General features: G+C 34.5%; 1 long non-coding RNA gene across 3 annotated transcripts in view; it reads right to left on the bottom strand.

Annotated features, from left to right (window-relative positions):
• Positions 1 to 8,727: 8,727 nt before the first annotated feature.
• LOC123546632 (uncharacterized) overlaps positions 8,728 to 11,414 on the bottom strand; it is a 33,704-nt gene continuing 31,017 nt past the window's right edge. For all 3 annotated transcript variants that reach the window (XR_006685518.2, XR_006685517.2, XR_006685516.2), the window contains exon 7: positions 8,728 to 9,305. This is a non-coding gene — a long non-coding RNA (uncharacterized LOC123546632). The remainder of the gene's footprint in view (positions 9,306 to 11,414) is intronic.

The raw sequence follows: 11,414 nt of genomic DNA, 5'->3' as shown, positions 1-11,414 counted from the left end.
TAGTGCTTCACTTTGTCCAAACATTTATCAATGTCCTACAGATTCTAATTTAAAGAAAGAATGTGAAATAAGTTCACTGTCTTGCTTTTCATTTGGCATATGTGAGCTAAAACACATTATTTAGTTTGTTTACAAAGTAGTGCATAAGAAAAGATACGGTGGTCAAGGAATGCCACATTACAAAACTAAAAGAGTATATTCCCCTTAATACATTAAACATTTATCATTACAGAAGTCTAGTGGCTTACAATAAAGGCCTAGAAATGTTGCCATTATTAATTTTTAACTTGGTATTCATGAACCGCAATGCACTTAAATATCAAAACACATTCAACAAACTTTTGAAAATCTACTGTCTTAAAAATCCCTAAAATAAGGTATGAAATTTGGTTGAGAGGTCCAATCAATGTGTATATGTGCAAAAGCAACATTCTAATCTTGTTCACAAAAGTTACTTAATACACAGCAGGAATGTCAATGAATGATCAAAACTGGACGAATATACAGTTATCCTCACTTTAATGTCATTTATAATTTGTCCTTGAATTCTCCACCATACTTTTCATAACTCTGTTTGCACGAGTTGCACGAGAATGCTGTCATTCACGTAAAAAAATGGGGTCAAATAAGTTGTAAATGCAATATCATGTAAACGTAGTTAATGGATTATGCAGTTCAAGATAAACTTTATCTCAAAACGTAACGAACATGTATAATGTTGTAACAACAACTTTACCTACACTGATTTAAGTAGCAGTCGGTTTATAAGTGACTTTATTGATTCATTTTGTGTTTTGTTATTTAGAGATAGTACCTAAGTTTTTAAAATTATAGGTTTGAAGTTAAAAAGCTTTGAAATGAAGAGAAATGTCCATATATTTCTCAAAAACAGAAATATAGACAATATTTTAACCAGAAGTGCGGAGTTATGAGCATTTAATATTTTCATGATAACGAAAATTTTGTGATCAAGGAAATGTAACTCTTCTTGAACATGGAGAGCATAAACATCAAAGGGACATAATATAGTCAATATTTTCTAATTGGGTGCATTTGATTTAACATTCAACTTTGATCTGGATTGCTAAATACTGATCCATGATACTGTGTGCTAAAAATTTAGAACATCTGGAACAGTCTATCAACAGCAAAACTTAGCTTTAGCAGAATCTAAATAGTTAAGCTCTAACTGGGACTCGAACCCAGGACCTCTCACCCCTAAGGCAGACACTCTACCACTTCCCTATAACAGCAGTAGCTAATAGCTATGCAGTTTAATTGCTGGATTACATTGCGTGAACTGGAACAATAATCGGTGAACTCCGGATTATCGGCGTATTCGCTTTGTTACCTAACGGCAATTTTTGTGTAAAGAAAAAATATAATCTAATGCTGTCAACGTCATAATTGGTCAAATCTGCCCAAATTTCTCTGACGTGTTGTTCAGAGTATGAACTTACTAACTGGCAGTACCAGTGAAATATTACTTATACTGAATCTTTTATATTTGCCCTTTTTGCAGCTGCCGAACGGCAAAGACGATGAGATTTGTCCAAATATAAGTAATTATTTTACCAGTTTTGAGAGGATTTCAAATGATGGGAAATTACAGTTACAAACTAAATACCTTTCTGCAACACATGGAGTCATTAGCATTCACTGTCAATCAGTATTATGACTGAGATCGACTGTCATTCATTCATTTCAAAGTTTCATAGACAGATTCCGTTGTTTACATTTTTATCGTAACCGGTGCACTTGTAAAAATCACTTTAGTTTGAAAAATCAAAGTATGCGAAGAGCTATGGTACGGTCTCTATGTTATTGTTGTCAAAAGTATAACGGAAGTGCCTCACAGCTGAAGCGGAAACCAGTTTGATGCGCAAAGTAGTCCACTGTAAGTAATATTTTTTGACAAATGTCCACAGAAATTAATAATTTTCTAATATTAAAGACGAATATCTGAATAGGATTCATTATTTGATAAGAAATTATAATCATCGACATGTTTTTTTAAAAATCGTACACGTGCTGACACCTAAGTTGTCTCCCGTTGTTTATTAGAGTTACCTTTCGTCCGGCACAGTAATACATTTGCAGTGAATCGCCGAGAAGTCGTGGGAAAATTAAAAACCATGTAAACAAACTAAAATTAATCACCTTTTCAAGATGAATTTCAAGTGATCGACATTATGCATTTAACCCGCCTGACCTGTGTAGCATCTTAGATATCTGTTCTAAGGTATTCATTGTGTAGAATGTCATGTTATGTCCTTGCAATGCTAATTCCACTCTGATTTTTTTGTTTACATTTTTTGTCAATGAGAAATATGGCGTCCATCCCGAGATGAACTGACGTGGCGTTAAATTTTTACATGTTTAAGCAAACCTGGTGTGTTAGAAAGAAAATCTCATCCCTTCAACATTATTTGGAACACTGTTATTGTAAAAAACCTGTTTTTTCCTTATACAAAAGCTTAATATTTTGTGTTGAATGTACTTTCAGAAACACCTCTGTTTTCCTATTACATTCATAGTACCATATCCTTATCCACAAAATACTGAATATTACAGGTGTCCATCAGTATTATATCAGTTTAGGAATATGTTTTTTATTTTCCCACCATCGATTTCTTGAATATGCACCCCTTCCGCATTGCTGTATGAACTGTGAATGTAGCAATATGCGTCCCCTTAATGTGTCCATTTTATAGAGACTTACGAAGTACCTGTCTACCAAACTATTATTGACATTGGCCTAATTTGAATAAGTTTAAAACTTTGTTAAACAATTGTCTCAGTTGTATTATTAATAAGTTAGCTAAATATATTTATCAAGCATTTGCTATAACAGGTTGATTAAAATTGTGTACATGTTACCTGTATACATGTATCTATTCATGTATATTCATGCTTTTCGCATTTTCCTTGGTATTGTTCACGTTGAAGATTTCAAACAATGTTATGGAAAATTGACAACAATTGTATGTCAAAACTGTCAGGATGCTAATGCAATAGAGGCATTTTAAACCCTTATAATAATCTTGCTAGACATGATTGTTTCTGCCTTTGCGACAAGGGCAGATCAAGATCAGCTTGCACATTCGTGCAGTCTGATCATGATCTGCACTGTTCGCCATTCTGTCAGCATCTTTTTGGTATGCACCCCTTTTAAGAGTTAATGGTAGTGTCCAAATTAAACAATTGACAAGTTCATTAAAATTTAGCGTGGTAAGAATACAATTATAGACTTCGAGACAGAACACACAATGACTGATGTAATATGACTCATTTACCAATTCAGTGCAAATTTAGAGAGAACGGACTGAAACTAAAAAAATGCAGACACGTTGCTGCAAAACGTATTTATTGACTTCAACATAACAGTAAACTTTGGAATCATAACACGCAACCAAGGAATCAGTATATGTACAGGATAATTTAATTTGTATATAAATAACCATATCAAATATTGTCTTGAACACCAACACAAACTACATTTGTAACTAAATTTTCTTATATACAAAATCATTCTGAAACAGATTTGAAATACTACTCAAAAGTCTAAAACTTTGAGAGAAGTAAAAGCTTAAGTGAATTTTACTTATAGATAAATATTACGGGTGTTTAAACCAGGACAATTAATTCAAATCCTTTTTATTTCTGCTTACGTTTTAATGAAGCATCTACGTCGAACATCCATGTACTTGTTTATATACAAAAGGTTTACTAGTAACATATCGAAAATGAGCCACACCATGAAAAAAACCAACATACCTGCATTTGCGACCAGCATGGATTCAGACCAGCCTGCGCATCCAGGATCCATGCTGTTCGCTGACGGTTTTTCTAATTGCAATATACTTTGAAAACGAACAGCATGGATCCTGACCAGACTGCGCGGATGCAATGTTAGTTTTCTCATTGTGCGGCTCAAATATTTAAAAGGTATTTAATAGCGTAAATTACATTTTTTTGTTAAAATTATGATATTGATAAACTTCATTACAAGTAAGTAAGGAATAACTATGATCCTAATAATCAAAAAAGTTGTTAAAATTCAAGCATTTATTCTGAACGTTTAATCTTTAGCCTGTTCGGCGGCAAGTGATTCTGCCTTTGCGACAAGTGCAGACCAAGATCAGCCTGCTGATTATGGTCTGTACTGTTCGCTATAATGTTCAGTCAGTAATTTTTCAGTGAACACCCCTTTAAATAAGAAGTCATACTGCCCAAACTGAATGATGGTCCAGTCCTGTCTATTATAGAAATTTAGCAGGGTAAAGGTTAAAAATGTATATCATAGGTACCGGTAATTCAAAGCTCAGAAAAAAAACAACACGCAGTTGACTCATTCTGAAACAATTTGTTGAAAATCTGCTACATGGAGTTCAGTTTCATTAACAATGATTAATATCGATCTTTTAATAACTTCGAAAAGAAACATTCAAAATAGTTAACAGTGAATGTCACCAATAATGAAGTTTATTATTTTGATCAGAGAATTGATTGAACATATAAAAGAAGTCAAATTTCTTTCTTTTGAATTTGCGGGACCCATGAAATTTGTCGGAGCCATCGGTATAGTTCGTACCAGCTTAGTACCCAGTATTGTCATATTGTATTTCAGGAAGTGAATTTTAGTATTTTCAGTTGATTTTCCTGATGGAAATGGACTTGTAGAGAACCGTCGACTTTCTACCGGCAAGCTAGACTGCTTCTTCATATGAAAGACAGCACACGCCTTAACGAGTATGCCGTTTCACTGCAATACGCACTGCCTTTGCACATACATCTAGCTCTCCTTGACGTTGTGAATTACAGCAATAACAAACGTTTGAGCCAATTTTTGAAAAATGAGAAAAATGAATGTTTTTGTAGGTACACAATGTACTGCTTTCTTAATTCATTCATAGTGTAAATCATATCGTCCCCGACGATGACTTAAGTGGACCAACTTTTCTGTCGAGTTCACCGTTTCGTTGCAGAATAAAACAATAACTTAGCACCAAAACATGTGCAATATTCGAAATGGGACCTTCCGAAGTCTGAACATATACCACCGGCATATTAAAAACATGATATGTACTACAGTTTCTATAGACCGTTGTTTGTTGGCATATAGTGCCTTAATTGCTGGTACTGATTTCATAGTCTGTCTCATACAATCCCCGACGACGACATAGGCTGACTAAATAGTGGGTCGAGTATCTGAACCCGAAACATGCTCCATTTTTGTAATGAGGTGTTTTTGAACGTGCTGAAAATCCGTCGACAATTTTACCATTTATTATTAAATACTATCAATAAATCGACACGGTTCAATACATTTTCCAGTCGTCCTGATGAACCACAGCAGTATAAAAAGTACGAGCCTATTTCCTGTTACATTGAAAATGACTAAAATTAACAACTTAAAAAGTTTTGAACGTTTTACGTCGACAGATATTGCATTATTTTCTTGAAACGATTTAATAGTACATATATATAATATACCGTTAGTCTCCGATGATGACCTGCGGGAGAGGAAGAGCACCACACTGGCGGCGACCAGTGATTCTAGCGGCGATTTCAGCCGCCTGAGCACGGCAGCTACAACCGTCCTAGTATGGGCAACCTTAATTGTCTCACCTGTACTGTATGCCACCACGTGTCCCTTGGGTCAGTATCATTTAGGTCATCCTGTCCGTGAACAGTGGACCATTTTGGCTCCAAAAGTATTGACTTTTTGACTTATACTCAGTATAATTTGCAGAGATAACTTTTCTTCACCATTTGGCTTCAAATACTAGTACCCTCTTTAACGGCATGTCCGGTTAAAGTCTGTGGTCCGTACTAAACAGAACCAAAGCGGTACTGTGTCCGAAAGGGCGAATGGACCGTAGCTAAAAACAATGAACAGTAATTATCTATGGAACGCCGGAGCTGTCACACGTTAGATGAATACTATGTCTTGTTAAATACTGTGTTATTATGTTGACTTGCAATCTACGTACTATTTTGTCAGAGTGACGTATTATATTGTTAAAAGACCATCCTATTTTTTCTCAAAGCATCATGCTATCATATCAAGTGGACATCGTGACATACTTTTTTGTTAAACTGCCATTCTATTTTGTCAATGTAACATGCTTTCATGCCGAATGTGTATACTATCTTGTAAGAGTGACGTACTATGTTGTTAAAACGACCAGGAAAGTTTGACATTATAATGTATACGAGCAACTTCATTCCCGGGGCACAATCCCATTCGCTACTGTGTTACAGTTGGTTTATTATATATCCAGTTTTCGACTTAAGCAAAACAAAATATGCAAAACAAAATAAAACAAGAGTCAAAAATGTTAAAAGATCAATTATTAAAACAAGCTGTACATAGCTCATAGACCACTACCACTAAATAGTATACTGCCTGACAGGTAAAGTACTCTTTATCATGAGCCATAAGCTGCCACAACAAAAAGTTACAAAAACTGGTGTTAATTTTCATTGGGACAACTCATTTGCATTGGGTTTTTAATGACATTTCCCACCATAATTCTCAGCAACACTAAAATCGCAGTACTTCTAGTAGTGACTTTATATTCATTGTAGCTACGTTTGCTGTCTCAGTTTGAAAAGAACTCATTTATCAAAATTTAATGTGTCTGCCATTCAGGCCCTTTAAGGTCATACAGCCATGCAGGATTTACAGGATTTTTTACATTGCCAGGTAAAAGAAAACGAATGACAAAATTCAATCCTTATCATTCTGGACACGATCGAGTCTGCCTTTGCGACCAGTGTAGATTTTAATCAGACTGCACGGATCGCAATTCAGTCAGTGTCGTTTTGGTAAGCACCCCTTTTAACAGTTAATGGTACTGTACAAATTGAAAGATGGACAACAATGCGAGAACAATCATTTTATATGTATTTAATCATAGAGTTATCTACGATTGTAAAGAACTAAAGCTGCTTTTGAAAAAAGCGCATGTGTCCCACAACTGCCTAATCATATGATTAGTAGTAGATGAGTTAACCATGCGCGAAGACTTCAACTGCCTTATCAGACTTTCAGTGCTTTGATTATCAAAAACAAGTTTCATGGGCCATAATTCCGAAGTGCCTGGGCGGATTTGGCTAGTTATCGAACGAGGACTTATTGGCAAACACGTTTTGTTCAAGTTTGGTGAAGATCGGATGAGAAATGTTCGACTTAAGAGCGCAGACAAGATTTGTGACAGACAGACAGACAGGAGTAAATCAATATGTCATAAGACATAATGATAGGGATAGGTGCTAACATACATTGAATAACTTTCATACAAATGCCAATAAGCAAAGTGTTACTGAAATGACGATGACGCAAGAAAGCTTAGCCTTTATTCAGAGCATTCTGTGTCACATCATAAAGTGTTTGAAACATATTTATTCTGTTCCATTGCATTATTATATGACATACATTGTTCAGCTCATGTTTTTAGTTTTTAAGTCTACGTTAAACGAGTGACCATTGGACATGAACAATTTTAACCCCATGCAGAGGCACGATTGATAAAAATCGGTGGAGGAACACTACATAATGCTACAAGCAAAATATCTAAGCTGGTTTTAGACAAGAAAATCAAGTTTTTTCTTATATAAATATTGAGTGAAAGCTGTAAAATATTTAAAACTAAAAATTCATTAAAAATGTATTTTGGCAAATATAAACACTTTTATTGTGGCATAAATGTTGTTGTAAATTCTCACATTAGCTTCCAGTTGGGACATGCATATATTCCTTTAGGATGCAAGCTTAGCCTTTTCAAGGTACAGATTATTTAAGGATATTTAATTTAAGTAATTACAAAGTATGCTAACATTGCTCTGTACCATGTGATTAAATCAGACCTATAATATTGAACTGTTTGCTTCAATGAACAAATCATCTATAAAAAATATATGTAACAGCTTAGAGGGCAAAAACATTTCAGGTGTATAGTTTTTAAATTTTTCAATTATGCGAACTTCTTTTTTTAATTACGAAATAGGTTCATCATACAAAAAAAAATGTCAAATGCATCTGTAAGCTCTTTACATACCCTATGTTGAGGTATGCTATTTCTAGCCTATGACATACAAATGAAATTAACCATTACATAATTTTTGTATTACATTAGTGGTCTAAAATAAGATTTAATAAAATATAATAAAAATAAAATAAGTTTGATGTTTTAGAAGAAAAAAAATAATTTGTTGTGATATTTGTGTCGTTCCAGTTTCCACATTGAATTTATTAAACTGGTTGAATAAAATTAAAACGTTTTTGGAAGAATCTCACATTTTGTTGTTCTATTCAACTCGTTTAATAAATTCAGTATGAAAAGGCATGTAAGGAATGGCAATGACAGTTATAGGTCATATGGCGGCCTTCCAGCTTTTCATGTTGGAGGAAGACACCAGATGCACCTCTTGAGCATTATTTCAACACAGGCAGGCACCTGGAACCCGATATTCTATGTAAAAGTTTGTTATTACATATGAAAATGTGGTGCCAATTATGTTCCTTGTGTCACATGATTTTGGCGAAGACGAGAAACAACTATTTTTACATATAAAGCAATTTATTATGTGGTAAATTAGATATATTGAAAGAGTAACTACATGTATTAAAATCTGGATTGCACCCGAGTGAGTAGGACATCTCCACATATGCTTTGTATAGCCGAGTTAAAAATGGAAGAGGAATAAATACATTTGTTATTTTAACTTTTTTATTTAAATGAAACTTATCGATACAACACATCAGAGAATGGGATGATAACTAAAATCCCTTGCTTTGCCAACAAATATTGAAAAGAAACTATAAATCTTAAAACTTCCTAATGTCACTGGTGTCAAACTTTCTTCGTTAGAAACTAAAACAATTTTAGTGTTTCTATCAACCATAAAACAGTGCATGTTAACAGTCAGATTTTCTGTCATACTTCTTGTTTACTGTCTTCTCTCCTTTATGCTTGTAAGACTTTTAACAAAGTTTTGTCTGGTTACATAACTACGATAATCCCCATAGTCTCGACTCTCTCGGTAAAATGGGTTTAAAACTTCCGGGCATCTTTAAATTTCAGCATTATTCATGTTCACTCTTCTCTTCAATCAAAAACTAACATTTTCCACATGTTTTATCCTCAAGTTTTGTATAAATGATTTAAGATTTCCTGTATAATATGGAAATTACTGTATTTTATAGGTTCCCTGCTTTCATCCCAAACCATTTTTAAATTCAGCACCATTTTTACAATCACATCTTCATAACAGTCTGCCAAAGTCAAGTTCCATCCCTGAAATAAAATCAGAAATTTGGCAATAGTTGATACTATTTTGGGATAAAGCATTTATCAAATGCTCAAGAAACAGCATTATCAATATTCTATTATTCAAATACAATCATTTCGATGTGGTAAACTTAAAGGAACATGCTACTATCACAGCTAAATTTTTATAAAACTAAAATTTGAGAAAAAAATCACATATGAAGAACAATTGCTTTTTATAATATATATTAAGAAGTATGAAGTTACCAGCTGAGTAAGTAATGTTGGAAACACTATCTAAAAGTTCTGATACTGAAGGAAAAATAAATAAGGTTGGAAACAATATCTAAAAGTTCTGATACTGAAGGAAAATGTAATATTTTTTATCATTACTTAGGGTTTAACGCAGTTTTTCAGTCATGTAACGGCGGGCATTTAACTTAACCAGTGTTCCTGGATTCTGTACCAGTACATTCATGTTCTCCGCAAGTAACTACCAACTTCCCCACATGAATAATCAGAGGAGGACGAATGGTTTCAGACACAATGCCTTTTATACAATTGTCACGGAGAACATATGCCGCACCGGGGGATCGAATTCGCGACCCCGCGATCTGTAGACCAACGCTCTCCCTACTGAGCTAAGCGGGCGGGTAAAGAAATGGTGAATTTTGTTTTAACGAAGCTCTGTAAATGAATTACACTTTAATGACAAGACGTGTATTTCAAGTTTGTATTATTCTCAGGCTTTCAAGTACTATTTGGCAAAAAATTAGGGCTATTTTTGCCAAAAAAAGGACTAAATTAGGACTAAATGCTCACGAGCAGCATGTCGAGCCCACCCTTTGACCATATATATTGTTGCTTTTCATCATCACCAGGCCCGGGTCGTCCACGGCGAGGCACATAGCACGAGAAGGGGTTAGGTATGGGAGTAAGGCCTTTTTGTCCATATTGGGAGGAGTGGGGTCTCCCCTTGAAAGGTTATGATATACAGGTATGAAATGCTGGATTGTAGTGCATTTCTTTTGGTTTAAATTTTAATGTGTGGAAGGGGTATCCCTGTAATTTTAGGGGTGTGTGGGAACTCTCCATCTGGAAAATTTGAAAACACAGGTATGACAGTGGTATCTGGTGCATCTTTTATCTGAATTTTGAGGTACTGGAGGGGTACTCCCCTTATTTGAGGGTGTTATGGCATGGGGATTTCTCCCTGGTAAATTTTGGAAATAATAGTATGGAATGGTGGCCTCTGGTGCGTTATTGGGCTAAATTTTGAAATGTAGTTCGGTACAACTTAGACTATTATAAGTCACTTCTCAGCTAACCTGGGGGGAGGGGGAACAGAATCATCCTCTGTAAATGAATTTTAAAGAATATTAACTTGAATAAATTAATTGGTACATTATATTAATTATGCATGACTTCGTGCAAAAAAAAACAAGAGCTGTCCGTAAGACAGCCAAGCTCGACTATTCGAAATATTGTCACAGAAGCTGGAAATTATTACCCAAAATGTTAAATACCAAAAGAGTTTAAAGTTCAAAAGGGGACATATCAGAGTTATGGGACTTGATGCTATCAACTAGTTTTATAACCCCGAAGAAACATGTTAAGTTTCAATTCAATATCTGCATTAGTTTTGGGGATAGTAACTTGCATGTAAAACTTTAACCAGAATTTTCTAAGTCCAAAAGGGGGCATAATTTGCTCAAAATACATGTTAAGAGTTATGGAACTTGACCCAGTGAGGTTGGTAATTGACCTAGAAAAAGAATAAATAAGTTTCAAAGCTATATGCCTTTTGGTAATAGCTGTATGTACTTGCACGCAAAACTTTAACCAGGATTTTCTAAGTCCAAAAGGGGGCATAATTGGCCAAAATACATGCCAGAGTTATGGGACTTGACCCAGTGAGGTAGGTTATTGATCTAGAAAAAGAAAAAAAAAAGTTTCAAATCTATATGCCTTTTAGTAATAGCTGTATGTACTTGCACGCAAAACTTTAACCAGAATTTTCTAAGTCCAAAAGGGGGCATAATTTGGTAAAAATGAAGGTCAGAGTTATGGGACTTGGTGCTATCAACTATTCGAATTATTGTCCAAGTAGTAGGAATATTACCATAAAAGTTAAAA

The sequence above is a fragment of the Mercenaria mercenaria genome, chromosome 9, assembly GCF_021730395.1.
Source record: "Mercenaria mercenaria strain notata chromosome 9, MADL_Memer_1, whole genome shotgun sequence".
Lineage (NCBI taxonomy): Eukaryota > Metazoa > Mollusca > Bivalvia > Venerida > Veneridae > Mercenaria > Mercenaria mercenaria.
Note: the sequence above shows the minus strand (reverse complement) of the source record. Positions and strands in the feature narration are given on the sequence as shown.